Here is a 19,089-nt window from a genome sequence, read left to right as displayed (position 1 = left end):
CAGCGGGTCACTACAGCCGTTGCAATTGCGGATCAACACCGGCGGCCGCCATCTACGAGGAGGTGATGGGGCGGTGGGCGAGTGGGCGGCGTGGCTGAAGCCGGGGCGTAGACGAGGTGGATGGAGAGCCGAGAGGCACACCAGCCAAGGTGCGTCCATGAGCAGAGGTCGATAGCCACTCATCCAAGGCGCACAACACAGGGGCACGCTGATGCGATGGAGATCGATGAAGGGGCGAGGAGAGTCATCGGCATAGGAGGATTAGGGTCGGCATGCGCGGATGTGGGAGGCCCGACTTTGCAGTGGAGAACATGGCCGAGGCCATGGAGGAGAGTGGTGAGGGTCTCCGTCATGTTACCAGACACATTACACTGCATTATAGCATATGTACAAGGACCTGAAGCTATGTTTAAACAATAGATCATTTATAGTTTAAGTTCAGCTATTACTTGGTTGGTAATAACAGTTTTTTCTTAATGATTTTGCTCGCATTATATTTCCAATAATGTGACTATATTTTCCACGTGTAGTCACGTTAATCAGGAATTAGTACAAGGTAAAATAATTAGCATCTTATTAATTAATTAGTCTCAAGTGGAATAACTAACAAGCAAATCTTTACTGAGTATTGGTCTAGTGGTGAAAACAAGGGTGGTTATTCCCACCAACCGTGTTTGATTATTCACATTACATATATACACATGGGCTTTAAAGTTGCAAAACAAGTGCATGTGCCATAAAATTCTTGGCGTAGTGGACACACACGCATGTGTGTATCATGTGATGTGAATTCCACATGGTGGCAAACACCAATATAATACACATCATTGTAGGGTTGCCTTGTGGCTATGAGATGCATGTAGGTGCAGTATGCAATATCTCCTATAAATAGAGGGCATGCAAGTCTTAGATCATCAGCAAGTTTTGTGAGATAAACATACACGGAGAATATGGCAACCAATAGTCGTAAGAGTGTGATTATGGTAGTAGTCATACTAGTTCTAGTGATACAGCAGGCCCAGGTAGAAGCCAAGAGCTGTTGTTGTTCCACCTCGGGAAGAAACTGCTATAACGCATGCCGTGTCATGGGTGCCTCTCGCAAAACATGTGCAAGCTTGTGTGGTTGCAAAATTCTTGACAAGTGTGTGCGTCCTTGTGATCGCTTCAATCTTTACCCGGAAGCAGGTAAACTGTAAACATATTCTTTCCATTCTTTCATCTTCCTCTCAAGCACAAAGAATTGTATTTAAACACACGAGGTTTGTTTTCCCAGACGAAGCAAAAGTCATTGAGTATTGCAAGTTGGGATGCATGTCCTCCGTCTGCAACACCACAAACACTTGTAAGATTAAATCCTTACATGCATCTGACTATCTTATTGCTGCTCGTTGTCTATAAATGATTGTTTCTAATGCAAGCTATCTTCCATGCAGTCATCATAGGTGAACAAGAGAAAGATGTCATAGAGAATTGCACAACTGGATGCGATCGTGTCTGTACCAAGGATGTTGAATTTGCCGCAGCTATTGCATAAGAAAGTCTATACGCCGGGATTTCATGCCGAGATAGTCGAAATGTTCTTGTTGTCTTGAATAATTGGACATCATGTCCCGTCCAGTACCGTGTAATCTTATTTTTGTTTCTTTGCATCTATCGAAAAGGTGTGATAGCTCCCGGGGTTCCATTCATTTCCATATATTTCCAGTAAGGGTTTCGATGGTGTGCCATTTCCTTGCGAAAATGTGCTCGTCATTTTGTAATAATTGGATACAGTATCCAATAAAATGTGTCAACTTATTGTGTTTTATGGCTTTTCAATAAATGAATATTCAGTTATGCTACCTTCAGGTTTTCTGCATGAAATTTAAAGTAAATTGATGGCTCTTCGCCTCCTCTATGCATCTCGTCGGACCACTCTCCTCTGCTCTAACTCTTCCTGCACCTGCTCTACCCTGGTTCATTGCAGCGGATGTGCAACAGGGAAGCCTGGGAACCACCGTGGCAATCTAAACATTCAACTGGTTGCTCCTTCTCTGCCAAGAAGCGCATGAGAGCCTCCACAGTTGTTCCTGATGTTGGCTGCACCACTCCAACAAAAGGCCGCACCAGCCAGCTGCTCCAGGCACGTGGCTCTATGGCCACGATCCATGGGCTCCAAACGTGCATGACTACCTTGCTGCCGCCAAGCCTATCATCTGGCACGACCACCATTTCTGTCTAGAATGTCTCATGATGTCGCTCGACTTTTCATAATTCTCGGGTGGACTTTGCTATGACACAACAACCAGATTGTCTTTCATGCTCTAGATGAGAGGCATTGGTGTGACTTTTTTCCATTTAGATATTTGTGTTACGGAGTAAAGAGAAATACTTCAGTTTACAAATCGGGGGATTTTATCAATATGTATTCCTTACCCGCAACAAAGGTGGGGCATATGATCTATCTAGCGGCCCTTTAATCTTGGATCTTCGACCTCTGTTGTCAAGAAAAAGGAGAAAGGTGTGGACAACATTTATTTGCTCGGACCATGGACCAAACCTCGAGCTCAACGTGCGGGGAAGCGGGAGAGGTATTGTGTGGCGAAGCATGAACACTCAGGGGCACAAAGTGCTAAGTCGGATCGACCCGTTCGCCCCGTGGGCACACCGAGCTTTCATGTGTCCGAGCAAAGCTCGTGAGGCCTGCCCACCATGAGTTACAACCAATAGGTAATTATTTGTTAGCTTTATTGATCACATTTCATTCACCTAGCACAATGTGCATCAACTTGTATGAGCAATCCAACGGATTTCAGTGAAAAAAAACTGAACTAGCGTGTCTGCCATTATTTTGCTTCCATACCCTTCATCAGATTGGCTTCTCAGTCCATGGTGGCACTTTACCAATGGCTAAGAGGATCTCCAGCCGTTCGGCACCCCAGGAAGCCGAAAAAGCGCCGTCTGGGGCCGAGCCAGCGTTTACTTTCGGCATGGGGGCGATTGCGTTCCCAGTCATCGCCCCCAAAATTGGCGCAAACTCGGCGATCTGATACGAATTTGGCACAAACTCGGCGGTTTTTCATTCGAATTTGTACAAAAAATAGAAAAACAAAGAAACTACGCCTAGCCCTACTACGCCGGCCGCAGCCCGCTTTCTACATGATGAGGAGCCTCCAGAACTGGGTGTAGTCACCGCCGCCGCCGTCATCGTCGTCGCCCTGCGTCCCGCCGGAGCCGCCGTCGTCCCTACTGCACCCCTGACCAGGGTCGCCAACGCGCGGGGGGTCTGACGGCCCAGGCGCATCCTCCTCGTTGCTGTCGAGGACGACGACGCCGCCCTCCTTGCGTCCGCAGCGCCGGGCCTAGATCCCCGCATAGGCCCGGCGCTGGCGCGCCACCTGCTCGTGGACGTAGTCCGCCTTCGCCCACCTGAGGGTGGTCTCGTTGGCGGCGGCCATCTCCGCGTGCTCCTTCCTGACGGGGAGCAACCCTGGCCCGGTCTTAGGCCGGACTAGGTGGAGGGAACACGGGGAGGGGCGGCCACCCTCATTGATGACGAGGGCGCCGCTGCGGGTGCGGCGCCCAAGCAGCGTCTCCTGTGGCTCCGACTTGACGGGGCGGAGCGTCGGCGACCCGGAGGAGAGCGAACCGGAGCCCGACGATGAGGAGGTCACCGCCTCCATTCGCCACGGCATCCAGGAAACTGCCACGACGGCGAGAGAAGGACGGGCGCGCCGGGTACTCGAGGCGCGGCGTGTTGCCGGTCTCGATGTGGTCGAGGACGGCCTCGAGGGTGCGGCCAGGCACGCCCCACCTTTCGTGTCGCCCGTCGGCGTTGAGTCGGCCGCGGGGGATGATGCCGCTGGTGGAGGCCATCCGGTCTTCGCGGTTGCGGCCGAAGTACATGGTCCACAGCGTGTGGCTGCGGCAACGTACTTCGGCTCGTTCCGCTGCTCCTCCGATAGCGACAAACGGAGACGCCGCCGGCTCTCAACTTGCACGAGCCCGGCACTCGCATGTCTAGGGGCACCGGATAGTCGGCCTTGTAGAGGAGGCACGCCTCATCCTCATGGAGATGGCGGCGGCCGAAGCCGTTCCCCACCGCGGCGTCGCCGGGGTACCGCTCAACCATAGCTCGTCGGCGAGGGAATAGGGGGGCGAGTTGCTTCTGTGGTGAGACGAGGCGAGATAGAAGGGGAGTTGTGGCGATTGTAGCGTTCACCGGCGGGGAGGTCGGCTTTTATAGGCGAAGCGGGGCGGTGAGAATCTGCATGCCGGGTGACATGTGGCGGGAGCGGGCGGGACGCGCGTCGCGGCGCCTTCACTGCGCCGCCGATGAGGCATCAATGGAGGCTGACCAGCGCGGCAGCGCGATAGCCTTGGCATTGATTCCCGCAGGAACCGAGGCGATTAGGATGACGAAGCGGCGTGTCGCTAACCTGGCTGGCCCATTCCCGTTCGGGCCAAAATCGGTTTCCCCGGCGCCCCCAGGCGCACCCCAGCGCGCCGGGTTCGTCCTGGGTCCACCGGCGCAAGCTTAGGCCCAAACCGGCGAAAAACGGGCTCCTGTGGGTACGACTGGGCCATTTTTTGCGCGGCGGTGCTAAAAAATGGCCTGGAGGGCCTGTTGGTGTGCGGTTGGAGATGCTCTGACCCCTAATACATAAAACTAACTGCCAAGAATAGGCCATCACAGAGGAATTTGTCAGCTCGACAGAATAATCAATGCTGATCTGCTCTCAGCTCAAAAATTGGAGCGATGTTCTCCATAATATGCATAATTGGCTGCACGAAGATTTACGCATAAATCAGTAGGTCATATATCAATTATTAACTGTAGGCTGCACTAAAGTTATGGAAACGCAATATAAACATGCTTTGGAGGAAAATGTATGTACAATGAGTAGTGTTCTCAGAGGAGCAGGACAGGGGAGGCCAGTATATGGTCCTTGTTCTGATATACACTTGCCACTATAATGAAATACAATGTTTCAAGACTTGCTGCTGGATGCCTCACGTTTTGTTCATGGTTCGTACAAACCATATTACTGCCTCATGGAGATGTGCACATGGCCAAGTAGGTAGCTATGTCACGTGGTCCAACATAGCAACAAGCCAACAACCATAACGTGATGACAGCCTTGGCCTAATTTTGGCCCACTGTCCTACTAAGTGTGCTAGCTGGTGCATATACCGAACCAGCACTTCAATTTAGGCTCCTTGTTATGAAATTTCACTCTCCTACTTCAAAACGATACTAGAGTATCTCTCCAAATAACAAGACGTTTTTTCACCATTTAATATTCAAAATAAAAGTAGTTCACTATTATATTGCATACTATATGTTGTCTAAATTTGGCAAACTCTAAGTCCGCTTCCACCAGTTCGACAAGCCAGTTGCAGCACTGAAGGGAGCTCCAGTGGAGGAGTCCAGCATTGGGGCGGCTCTGGTGGCGGCCGTTAGCAGTATGGAAGCTTTGGTAGCAGTGACCGGCATAGGGTGGACCCTTCGAAATGAGAGTATGGCATCAAAGGGAGCTCTGGTGGTGACAGTGTGCTTGTGCGATCTACTGATCAGGTGAGTGTGGTGAGAATTTATGCTGAATGAATGGGTACCAATATCTAGCGAATACAGACGGTCTGGGCATGGTATTCTGGTGGGGATCCTATAGGTGTGCTCAACACCATGTGGCTATCGGGATGATTCCCGAATTAATTTCTATGGTCATCAAAACGATGGTGTTCTGCACAATCCATTTCAATTTGGAATTGTAGGGCCAAATATTTAGATCTAAACTGGGGGAGGGGTGGGGGTATTGCTCATGTTCAGACATTACTTTTTTTTCTTGAGGACATTGCACAATGAATCATGCATGTCGATGAATTTTAAATATGAGGTTGGATAGCATAAAATATCAAGAACCTATGAGTTGCATATATTTAAATATACCAGCGGAGACAATATCCAATTGTGCATATACCAGTACAAGATGGTTAGGGGGCTCTATGAATTCGCCAACACAACAAAATAGTTTTCCTTTAAAAAAATGGAGAGTCAACATAAGTAGAGTGCAGACGACACACATTAGTGAATTGATTTCCCTCGATAGAATAAGAAAAAAATATATAGCTAATCGATGTAAAAAGACAACAAAGAAGAATTAACATAACAATGTTATGTGCTATATTCGTGATTGTGCATTTCTTTATACTGAAGTAAAACAATTATGCCATAGCAATCGTAAAGGTTCAAACAAAACATCATGTCAATTACGAAATAAGAAGTATAGGTTTGTTCGATGAAATATAAGTTGACACAAACAACATGGGCATGATAAAGGAAGACAATCTATGAAGGGGAGAGGGATGAAGTACGAGTGTCTGTGGAAGGATCTAGATGCATCACATTGCATTAATTGAAAAATATAAATACGATACCACCAATGAAAATTCCCGTCGAGAATGAAAAGTTCAAGTACGAGCCATAGATATGTATATTTAATTACTGGATAAAATTTCTCCAAAATAAAAGATTGATCATGTTGAGGTGCTTTTTCTGTATCTTCTGTAATTTCCTGTCGACATGAACCATGCATCCCATATGAGGATGAAGGACAATGAGATATGTGAATAGAAGATAAAAGTCACAGGGTGTATTTGAGTATTATGTTTTTTTAGTTTAACACAAGGCCCTAGTCTAAGTCAAGGCTCATGTGATTAAAAAAGTTGGAGTGTAATGAGGTGGCTGCGGAAGGGAAAATTAAAGTTTTATATTCCAGGTCATGTAAAGTGGAATCCATTCTTATTGACAAATTCCAACAAAAACTAGTTGGAAATGCAGTTCAATAAGATGAATGCGATGATGACAAAATTGTGCGGTTTTGCATGATAAGCTATTTAATAACAATAGCTTCGATTCTGTTTATCACATCACAAAATACTTACCTACAGAACACTACACCTGATCATAAAAATCTACTAACCATCAATCATACATCCTCAAGGCATGATTATTTTTATAAAAACAACATTCCGTATATTTGAATGATATGTCAATGCAAATATAAAGATGAACTAAATCAGATAAATGTTTGCTCCATTGTCAATAATCATTCCGTATATCTGAAGTCCCGAGATTACATCATTCGGCAGAAGCTAATAGGTTTAGGTACAAACAAATTTAACAAATATGCGTAAGAGGACGGGACATAAGGAAAGGTGAGTACAAAATTAAGGATTTGTCGCGGAGCATGATGAGATGCAGCGTGACGGCTAGGCAGCGGGTCACTACAGCCGTTGCAATTGCGGATCAACACCGGCGGCCGCCATCTACGAGGAGGTGATGGGGCGGTGGGCGGGTGGGCGGCGTGGCTGAAGCCGGGGTGTAGACGAGGTGGATGGAGAGCCGAGAGGCACACTGGCCAAGGTGCGTCCAAGAGCAGAGGTCGATAGCCACTCATCCAAGGCGCACAACACAGGGGCACGCTGATGCGATGGAGATCGATGAAGGGGCGAGGAGAGTCATCGGCACAGGAGGATTAGGGTCGGCATGCACGAATATGGGAGGCCCGACTTGGCAGTGGAGAACATAGCCGAGGCCATGGAGGAGAGTGGTGCGGGTCTCCGTCATGTTACCAGACACATTACACTGCATTATAGCATATGTACAAGGACCTGAAGCCCGGCGCCGCAGCCCGCTTTCTACATGATGAGGAGCCTGCAGAACTGGCTGTAGTCACCGCCGCCACCGTCATCGTCGTCACCCTGCGTCCCGCCGGAGCCGCCGTCATCCCTACTGCACCCCTGACCAGGGTCGCCAACGCGCGGGGGGTCTGACGGCCCAGGCGCATCCTCCTCGTTGCTGTCGAGGACGACGACGCCGCCCTCCTTGCGTCCGCGGCGCCGGGCCTTGATCCCCGCGTAGGCCCGGCGCTGGCGCGCCACCTGCTCGTGGACGTAGTCCGCCTTCGCCCACCTGAGGGTGGTCTCATCGTCGGCGGCCATCTCCGCGTGCTCCTTCCTGACGGGGAGCAACCCTGGCCCGGTCTTAGGCCGGACTAGGTGGAGGGAACACGGGGAGGGGCGGCCACCCTCATTGATGACGAGGGCGCCGCTGCGGGTGCGGCGCCCAAGCGGCGTCTCCTGTGGCTCCGACTTGACGGGGCGGAGCGTCGGCGACCCGGAGGAAAGCGAACCGGAGCCCGACGATGAGGAGGTCACCGCCTCCATTCGCCACGGCATCCAGGAAACTGCCACGACGGCGAGAGAAGGACGGGCGCGCCGGGTACTCGAGGCGCGGCGTGTTGCCGGTCTCGATGTGGTCGAGGACGGCCTCGAGGGTGCGGCCAGGCACGCCCCACCTTTCGCGTCGCCCGTCGGCGTTGAGTCGGCCGCGGGGGATGATGCCGTTGGTGGAGGCCATCCGGTCTTCGCGGTTGCGGCCGAAGTACATGGTCCACAGCGTGTGGCTGCGGCAACGTTCTTCGGCTCGTTCCGCTGCTCCTCCGATAGCGACAAACGGAGACGCCGCCGGCTCTCAACTTGCACGAGCCCGGCACCCGCATGTCTAGGGGCACCGGATAGTCGGCCTTGTAGAGGAGGCACGCCTCATCCTCATGGAGATGGCGGCGGCCGAAGCCGTTCCCCACCGCGGCGTCGCCGGGGTACCGCTCAGCCATAGCTCGTCGGCGAGGGAAGAGGGGGGCGAGTTGCTTCTGTGGTGAGACGAGGTGAGAGAGAAGGGGAGTTGTGGCGATTGTAGCGTTCACCGGCAGGGAGGTCGGCTTTTATAGGCGAAGCGGGGCGGTGAGAACCTGCATGCCGGGTGACGCGTGGCGGGAGCGGGCGGGACGCGCGTCGCGGCGCCTTCACTGCGCCGCCGATGAGGCATCAATGGAGGCTGACCAGCGCGGCAGCGCGATAGCCTTGGCATTGATTCCCGCAGGAACCGAGGCGATTAGGATGACGAAGCGGCGTGTCGCTAACTTGGCTGGCCCATTCCCGTTCGGGCCAAAATCGGTTTCCCCGGCGCCCCCAGGCGCACCCCAGCGCGCCGGGTTCGTCCTGGGTCCGCCGGCGCCAGTTTCGGCCCAAACCGGCGAAAAACGGGCTCCTGTGGGTACGACTGGGCCATTTTTTGCGCGCCGGTGCTAAAAAATGGCCTGGAGGGCCTGTTGGTGTGCGGTTGGAGATGCTCTGGCCCCTAATACATAAAACTAACTGCCAAGAATTGGCCATCACTGAGGAATTTGTCAGCTCGTCAGAATAATCAATGCTGATCTGCTCTCAGCTCAAAAATTGGAGCGATGTTCTCCATAATATGCATAATTGGCTGCACGAAGACTTACGCATAAATCAGTAGGTCATATATCAATTATTAACTGTAGGCTGCACTAGAGTTATGGAAACGCAATATAAACATGCTTCGGAGGAAAATGTATGTACAACGAATAGTGTTCTCAGAGGAGCAGGACAGGGGAGGCCAGTATATGGTCCTTGTTCCGATATAAACTTGCCACTATAATGAAATACAATGTTTCAAGACTTGTTGCTGGATGCCTCACGTTTTGTTCATGGGTCGTAGAAAACATATTATTGCCTCATGGAGATGTGCACATGGCCAAGTAGGTAGCTCTATCACGTGGTCCAACATAGCAACAAGCCAACAACCATAACGTGATGACAGCCTTTGCTTAATTTTGCCCCACTGTCCTACTAATTGTGCTAGCTGGTGCATATACCGAACCAGCACTTCAATTTCGGCTCCTTGGTATGAAATTTCACTCTCCTACTTCAGAAATATACTAGAGTATCTCTCCAAAAAACAAGACGTTTTTTCACCATTTAATATTCGAAATAAAAGTAGTTCACTATTACTGCATATAACATGTTGTCTAAATTTGGCAAACTCTAAGTCCGCTTCCACCAGTTCGACAAGCCAGTTGCAGCACTCAAATTTAAGTCGCCATTTACTTGGTTCGGATATCGATGTTGTTTAGCATGGAACCGAATTGGGTTCTATTCCAAATCACCCATGCATGACACTAAAATTGTCTGTAATGCAAACTATGTTGTTTGGATGCTCATTGATTGGTTTTAGAATCCTGGGTACGCAGGCAAATTCAATTCCTTTTTGGGTGCACAAATGCTTGGGAAGGAAATTTTGATCCCAAGAGTCGCGCCACCTTGAATGGCTTGCCACTCGTGCAGCCATGACAAAGTCGTCCCATGTGGCAGCGGAGGAGCTAGCAGTGGAGATCGCAGCCCTAGAAGAGGAAGCCTTAGCGCAGACCTCGCATGCTACCCGGCCGCACGCAGACCCCAAGTGAGCTTCTTGGGATGAATTAGAAGGAGGCACAAGATCCCGCAGGGCCAAAGGATAATACATCTTGAGATGGCATACAGTTAGCATCACATTAATGCTATGGAGATCAAGCCATCAGTGGGGAAGAAGAGATGGGGATCCGATTGTGGTGGTTGGTAGGGAAACTACAGACGGAGTGGTCGGGAGCCGAGGGACCCGACAATGGTCAACAAACGAATTTGATGTTAAGGAACCGGTGGGGGTGATGACGGGCAACATGCGGAAGTCGTTGCCCGAACCCACTTGGTTGATCCCTTCTATGGACTCCAAAGGCTCGAACACAACGCCACGTGTCGTTCCATTGGAACCTCCGCGCTTGTATGATCGCCAAGGGCTCGGCCTCATTGCCCCTTGCAGCTATTATTCTCTTGCCCGGACTGGACCCATGCATCCCTAGTACACATAACCTCCTTCCACCTCCGCATCGAGTTTCTCTCTTTGTCAAAGATGAAGAGATGGCTCATGGCAGTCGTCTGATAGATTTGTTAAGTGAAAATTGCGATGGCCACTGAAGGGAGCTCCAGTGGAGGAGTCCAGCATTGGGGGAGCTCTGGTGGTGGCCATTAGCAGTATGGAAGCTTTGGTAGCATTGACCGGCATGTGGTGGACCCTTTCAAATGAGAGGATGGCATCAAAGGGAGCTCTGGTGGGGACAGTGTGCTTGTGCGATCGACTGATGAGGTGAGTGTGGTGAGAATTTATATTGAACGAATGGGTACCAATTTCTAGCGAATACAGAGGGTCTGGGCATGGTATTATGGTGGGGATCCTCTAGTTGTGCTCAACACCATGTGGATATCGGGGATGATTTCCAAATTCATTTCTATGGTCATCAAAACGATGGTGTTCTGCACTATAAATTTCAATTTGGAATTGTAGGACCGAATATTTAGATCTAAATGGGGGGAGTGGGTGGGGGTATTGCTCATGTTCACACATTACATTTTTATCTTGGGGCCATTGCACAATGAATCATGCTGATGAATTGTATATATTATAGGTTGGATAGCATGATATATCGAGAGCCTATTAGTTGCATATAATTAAATATACCATCGGAGATAATATCCAATAATGCATATGCCAGTACAAGATGGTTAGGGGGCTCTATGAATTCGCCAACACAACAAAATAGTTTTCCTTTAAAAATATGGAGAGTCAACATGAGTAGAGTGCAGACGACACAGATTAGTGAATTGATCTCCCTCGATAGAATAAAAAAAATAGATCTAATCGATGTGTAAAGACAACAAAGAAGAATTAACATGACAATGATAGGTGCTATATTCGTGATTGTGCATTTGTTGATACTGAAGTAAAACAATTATGTCATAGCAATCGTAAAGGTTCAAACAAAACATCATGTCAATTACGAAATAAGAAGTATAGGTTTGTTCGATGAAATATAAGTTGACACAAACAACATGGGCATGATAAAGGAAGACAATCTATGAAGGGTTGAGGGATGAAGTACGAGTGTCTGTGGAAGGATCTAGATGCATCACATTGCATTAATTGAAAAATATAAATACGATACCACCAATGACAATTCCCGTCGAGAATGAAAAGTTCAAGTACGAGCCATAGATATGTATATTTAATTACTGGATAAAATTTCTCCAAAATAAAAGATTGATCATGTTGAGGTGCTTTTTCTGATACCCCTTATAAAGCAACACACCTTCTACAACATTTTGGCTAAACGTTGTAAAATTCATAATAGATACGCATATTATAGGTTGCAGATATGCGTTGCAGAATTCTAGCTCTTGATCCTACCGTGGGACATATATGAAAAAAAAGAAGAAAAAGAAAACAAAAAAGGAGAGAGGGATGCGCCAGAAACAGAGCCCCCGATGCCCCTCGTCTCTCCCAAATCGCCGCCACCAATCGCCTCGCCACCTTCTTCCCACCTCGCCGCCGGCCCTCCACTCCGCTCCTCCCACAACGCGGCTATGGAGGCTACCGGATCTGCCTCATCCCCCACCCACCCATCCCTCTCACATCCCACCTCTCTCTTTGGATGCAGCTCCTCATTGCGCCACCTGCGGCGGGCTGATTCAGGCGACGTCCGGCGAATCCCGCCATCACGAAGCACAACCCGAGGTCCCCTCACACCACGGCGCCCTTCCATATGGCTAGATCCGGCGCTCGCGGCTACGAAAGCCCAGCCGCGACCTTCCCTCGATGGCTAGGGTTTCGGGAGTCGGCTCCGCCGCCGGTGGCCATGACGTCCTTCTCGTCCGATGAGTGAATCCCCTCCCCTGGCTTTGTCCTCTCTCTCTTCCCCTTTCTCTAACCTCTGTTCTTCTCCTCTTCTCTTGTAGACGTCTAGGTTTGCACCCCCGATTCTATTGGAGCAAATCGCTGTCAAAAAAGTTTGGCCCTTGTGCGATGAACACTTATGTGCGATGAACACTTGACAAGCCTGCAGACTGAGTTCCGATCTCCGTTTATTTACATTCATGCACTGATTGCTATTCTATTAAATTAGTAATTATTAGATATCAATGGAGCATCAAATTTTTTAAAAATTCTTATTAGTCATCAATCCTTGATACATAAGTCGGTAATCCTTTCAAATTTTATTTATGTAGATAAGAACTACTTCATATATGCGGACCCCATCTTAAATAGTCTATTGCAAGAGTTATAATATTTAAGGAGGGATGCAGTCTTAATAGGTCTCTGTACGACAGTTTTGATGAGTTACTAATCGAAGTTTTTGTTGAAATTTCAGTCTTCTGGAGTCTGATGGTCAGGCTATTTAGGTGGCGGTGTAGCTTGCTAATGGTGGCTTTCATGTCCATCTCAAATACTAGAGAACGTGGACCTGTTGGGGGAAGCACGTACTCCTTTGTTTTAGTGAGCAGGTGAATTAACAATCCACATTGTTTCTTCTATATGATGTTTCTTTGACATTATTGATATGATTCAGAACACTGATAAATACTTCTCTCCACGCCTGTTAATGTACTGATTGTTGTATGCTCTTATTATTCTAAACAATTTGGGCTACTAGCTAAATACCCGTGCGTTGCTATGGGATAACAAACATTAAATTTCATGAACATGTCAAATGTGATACACTGTTTTTTGTACTATGTGATACATTATTACCACCGGTGGTGCTTCGTGAGGGCAAAAGCATGCCATGGCCTGCCCAGCCCGTGGGGTAAAAATACATGTAGTAGTACAGATATAGGAGTAGCCTAGCTCACAGCTGCCTTGCTTGCCTGTAGTGTCGCCTCTTCACGGTTCTTTCTTGGCCTCTGGGGTCTATTGCTCGATTCCTCTTCCTATCCAGCAGAGTAGTATGGGCACGAGCAACGCGTACAGCCGCATGGAGGGCCAGAGAGACGTGGCGCGGAGCCGCCGTCGAGTCGCCGGTAGCACCGCCGCAGCAAGTAGCAGCGCCGTGTGGTGCGGAGGCCCAAGGGCCACCCATTCAGCGGTGGCCAGCCGGGCGAGTAGCAACCTAGACGACGAGCGCTCGTGCACAAGCACATGTGCAGCCCCAAAACTGTCTCTTGGACAGTACTAATTTTCGTATAAAATGTAGGTTATAACACTCTGAAATTCAATCAATTGATAATAAATATCTTAATTTGGTACTAGATATTTGTCATGGACAGCAGGGCTAATCAACGCGGAATTGATTTGGTTTTCAAGAGAAAAAAGAGATATAATGTTGAGAAAGATTTATCAGCAGCAGCTCTTCATCCATCGCTTGAGTTGAAATATTTGTGTTTCTTTAAATTTTGCCTGTCCAGGTTTTCCTTTGTAGCACCGCCACTGACTGTTACTTTCCAATTGTATTTCCATACACTGACGTCCTTCTCTTCCTTCGGTTTGAAAAGCTAGTATGCAACTCCCCAGTTAAATTCCTATGTCTTGCTAGCCTGTTCCTCTAAAACACACCACATATACACCGAATATTCTATGTTACTGTACACATTTTCTTTGTCATTTGGTTATGTGATTGTCCTGTCATAACATGCAGTTATTATATATGGACTTGGGTCAGGTCAATGCAGAGGATTCGTCTATATCAAGTACTTATCTACAAAACTAAAAAAAGGTACTTATCTACTACCGCTGTACATCATAGTGAAAATAAAACTGAATCCCAATACCCCACTTAGATGCAACCTACACCTGAGCTTTATGCATGTTCATGTGCAAACTATGCATATACTAAAGCTTGCAGCAAGCACACACACATATACACCAGTAGCGGCTCACTGTTAATCATCATGTTAGTCATTCATTAAGTAGAGGCTCACTGTTTGTTTGTGCGCAGGTTTCCAAAGAAATAAATACTCAATGCCATTCGGTGGTTTTCAATGTGCCGGTCTCCTTTTCTGCTCTTATTTAATTATTTATGGACTCCTATCTTGCCAATGATTTACCTATTGTTGTATGTAATTTAATGTGAGGCACCGCACTCATCCGTTCCGGCAATATCGAGATGGAGGCCAACACCATGGACGGCTGGAGCTGCGAGTATATTTGTCCAAGATATGGCAGTGTTCGTAGTCATGGTTCTGGTAACTGTCTATGATCTGCATATCTTAACTATTTGTGAAGACGGAAATGCAAGTAATATTCTTCTTAGATGCTCTTGCCCTTTTGATTCGTAAATTGGTAAACTGACAACTGAGCTCTCAGTACTTGTATTCATAAATTGCTGAATTACCCACATGAACTCTTGCTGTCACAGTCCGTAAATTGCTGAATTTCTCATTATGTCGCTCGCACTGTTCCATATGAGCAATGTCTATTGTGCTTTTAACCCGTCAACTAAGTAGGTACTATGTTATTAGTGGCTTGCTTTTAGGCCACAACCACATCTGTTTATTTTTCTCTGAGTCTGTTTATGTTTGTTATGTGACCTGAAGTAGTATATTGAGTTCTAAGGGAATACTTTCAGGTCAGAACTTTTCTTTGTATTAGTCGTAATCTAGCCGGGCAACCAATGTATCAGAAGTAATGACCCTTTGTAAGAAGTAATGTTTCTTATTTGTAGGGCAACCCATCACTATTTGCATCATGTCAACGCATTGTGTATTAATGGTTCATTTGGTTATTTTCTTTGTAGATATACATGGATGATTACATGGGTGCGTGGCAAGTATACTACAATGATGATGATGATGATGTTCCGGTTCACGATGATGAAGATGATGTCTGTTTTCAGTTTTAGTTATGATGGTTGTTTTCAGTTTTAGTTAAGTTGTAGGAATGCTGTTACTGTTGGATGATGTTCCTTGGTTAGGTTTTAGTTAAGTTGTAGGGTTGTTGATGGATGCTGTCAGTTTAACTTTCGTTGTCAAGAGAATGTTTAGATTATGCATCACATTTGGATGTTAATCCTCCTGTAGTATCAACTATTGTAATCCCACAATTTTTCTCAATATATGATTTCTTCCTCTCGTGCGTCTATTTTGTCTTCTGACTTGATATACATACTTAGTACCATTATGTGAAGCATTAATTTAATTGTTGGCAATATATAAAATATTATTCACATTTTATACGTAAAACACCTGAAGCGTTGCAAATTCTTTGTTGCAGAGCAATGAGATTTTGATTCATGTACATTAACCACCAACGTATATGAGTGTTGTAAAAGTCTGTTTTATGTGTTGCACTCCTGCAACGATTCCTTTTACCAACGGAAGTATAAGCGTTGCATTATGCGCTAGCAACACTGGATAAGGCAACGCATCCCAAACCGTTGGTAAAGTCCATGGCAACGCATATATGGACTTTTAGATACGGAAAAATGCGTTGTTATAGGTGGGGTCCTGTTGTAGTGCTATATCTTCTGTAATTTCCTGTCGACATGAACCATGCATCCCATATGAGGATGAAGGACAATGAGATACGTGAATAGAAGATAAAAGTCACAGGGTGTATTTGAGTATTATGTTTTTTAGTTTAACACAAGGCCCTAGTCTAAGTCAAGGCTCATGTGATTAAAAAAGTTGGAGTGTAATGAGGTGGCTGCGGAAGGGAAAATTGAAATTTTATATTCCAGGTCATGTAAAGTGGAATCCATTCTTATTGACAAATTCCAACAAAAACTAGTTGGAAATGCAGTTCAATAAGAAGAATGCGATGATGACAAAATTGTGCGGTTTTGCATGATAAGCTATTTAATAACAATAGCTTCGATTTGATTTATCACATCAGAAAATACTTACCTACAGAAAACTACACCTGATCATAAAAATCTACTAACCATCAATCATGCATGCATCCTCAAGGCATGATTATTTTTACAAAAACTTCATTCCGTATATTTGAATGATATGTATATGCGAATATATATAAAGATGAACTAAATCAGATAACTGTTTGCTCCATTGACAATAATCATTCCGTGTATCTGAAGTCCCGACATTACATCATTCAGCAGAACCTAATAGGTCTAGGTACAGACAAATTTAACAAATATGCGTAAGAGGACGGGACATAAGCAAAGTTGACTACAAAATTGAGGATTTGTCACGGACCATGACGAGATGGAGCGCGACGGCTAGGCAGCGGGTTATAACAGCCGTTGCAATTGCAGATCAACACCGGCGGCCGCCATCTACGAGGAGGTGATGGGCGATGGGTGACTGAGCGGCGTGGCTGAAGCCGGGGCGTAGACAAGGTGGATGGAGAGCCGAGTGGCACACCGGCCAAGGTGCATCCATGAGCAGAGGTCGATAGCCACTCATCCAAGGCGCACCGCATGGGGGCATGCAAATGAGATGGAGATCAATGAAGGAGCGAGGAGAGTCATCGGCACAGGAGGATTAGGGTCGGCATGCGCGGATGTGGGAGGCCCGAGGTGGCGGTGGAGAACATGGCCGAGGCTATGGAGGAGAGTGAGGCGGGTCTCCGTCATGTTACCTGACACATTACGCAGCATTATAGCATATGTACAAGGACCTTAAGCTATGTTTAAATAATAGATCATTTATTGTCTAAGTTCAGCTATTCCTTGGTTGGTAATAACAGTTTTTGCTTAATGATTTTGCTCACATTATATTTCCAATAATGTGACTATATTTTTCACATGTAGTTCATTTTTTGTTAATCAGGAATTAGTACAAGGTAAAATAATTAGCATCTCATTAATTAATTAATCTCAAGTCGAATAACTAACAAGCAAATCTTTACTAAGTATTGGTCTAGTGTTGAGAAGAAGGGTGGTTATTCCCACCAACCGTCTTTGATTAATCCCATTACATATATACACATGGGCTTTAAAGTTTCAAAACCAGTGCATGTGCCATAAAATTCTAAGCGTAGTGGACACACACGCATGTGTGTATCATGTGATGTGAATTCCACATGATGACAAACACCAATATAATACACATAATTGTAGGGTTGCCTTGTGGCTATGAGATGCATGTAGGTGTAGTATGCCATATGTCCTATAAATAGAGCGCATGCAAGTCTTAGATCATCAGCAAGTTTTGTGAGGTAAACATACACGGAGAATATGGCAACCAATAGTCGTAAGAGTGTGATTATGGGAGTAGTCATAACAATTCTTGTCATGCTGCAGGCCCAGGTAGAAGCCAAGAGCTGTTGTTGTTCCATCTCGGGAAGAAACTGCTATAACGCATGCCGTGTCACGGGTGCCTCTCGCAAAACATGTGCAAGCTTGTGTGGTTGCAAAATTCTTGACAAGTGTGTGAGTCCTTGTGATCGCTTCAATCTTTACCCGGAAGCAGGTAAACTGTAAACATATTCTTTCCATTCTTCTATTTTCCTCTCAAGCACAAAGAATTATATTTAAACACACGAGGTTTGTTTTCCCAAACGAAGCAGAAGTCATTGAGTATTGCAAGTTGGGATGCATGTCCTCCATCTGCAACACCACAAACACTTGTAAGATTAAATCCTTACATGCATCTGACTATCTTATTGCTGCTCGTTGTCTATAAATGATTGTTTCTAATGCAAGCTATCTTCCATGCCGTCATCGTAGGTGAACAAGAGAAAGATGTCATAGAGAATTGCACAACTGGATGCGATCGTGTATGTACCAAGGATGTTGAATTTGCCGCAGCTATTGCATAAGAAAGTCTATACGCCGGGATTTCATGCCGAGATAGTCGAAATGTTCTTGTTGTCTTGAATAATTGGACATCATGTCCCGTCCAGTACCGTGTAATCTTAATTTTGTTTCTTTGCATCTATCGAAAAGGTGTGATAGCTCCCGGGGTTCCATTCCTTTCCATATATTTCCAGTAAGGGTTTCGATGGTGTGCCATTTCCTTGCGAAAATGTGCTCGTCATTTTGTAATAATTGGATACAGTATCCAATAAAATGTGTCAACTTATTGTGTTTTATGGTTTTTCAATAAATGAATATTCAGTTATGCTACTATGCTTCAGGTTTTCTGCATGAAATTTAAAGTAAATTGATGGCTCTTCGCCTCCTCTATGCATCTCGTCGGACCACTCTCCTCTGCTCTAACTCTTCCTGCACCTGCTCTACCCTGGTTCATTGCAGCGGATGTGCAACAGGGAAGCCTGGGAACCACCATGGCAATCTAAACATTCAACTGGTTGCTCCTTCTCTGCCAAGAAGCGCATGAGAGCCTCCACAGTTGTTCCTGATGTTGGCTGCACCACTCCAACAAAAGGCCGCACCAGCCAGCTGCTCCAGGCACGTGGCTCTATGGCCACGATCCATGGGCTCCAAACGTGCATGACTACCTTGCTGCCGCCAAGCC

At 46.7% G+C, this 19,089-nt stretch overlaps 2 long non-coding RNA genes across 2 annotated transcripts; both read left to right on the top strand.

Moving 5' to 3' along the window:
- Positions 1–904: 904 nt before the first annotated feature.
- On the top strand, positions 905–1,841 carry LOC123083632 (uncharacterized). The gene is made up of 3 exons (XR_006439336.1): positions 905–1,185; positions 1,274–1,342; positions 1,434–1,841. It is a non-coding gene; the product is annotated as an uncharacterized lncRNA (long non-coding RNA).
- A 15,989-nt stretch (positions 1,842–17,830) lies between these two features.
- Positions 17,831–18,740, top strand: LOC123083631 (uncharacterized). Its single transcript, XR_006439335.1, has 3 exons — positions 17,831–18,081; positions 18,179–18,238; positions 18,339–18,740. It is a non-coding gene; the product is annotated as an uncharacterized lncRNA (long non-coding RNA).
- The last annotated feature ends 349 nt before the right edge of the window (positions 18,741–19,089 follow it).

The sequence above is a fragment of the Triticum aestivum genome, chromosome 4A (assembly GCF_018294505.1).
Source record: "Triticum aestivum cultivar Chinese Spring chromosome 4A, IWGSC CS RefSeq v2.1, whole genome shotgun sequence".
NCBI classification, from domain to species: domain Eukaryota; kingdom Viridiplantae; phylum Streptophyta; class Magnoliopsida; order Poales; family Poaceae; genus Triticum; species Triticum aestivum.
The sequence above is the reverse complement of the archived record's forward strand: the minus strand, read 5'-3'. Positions and strand labels throughout refer to the sequence as shown.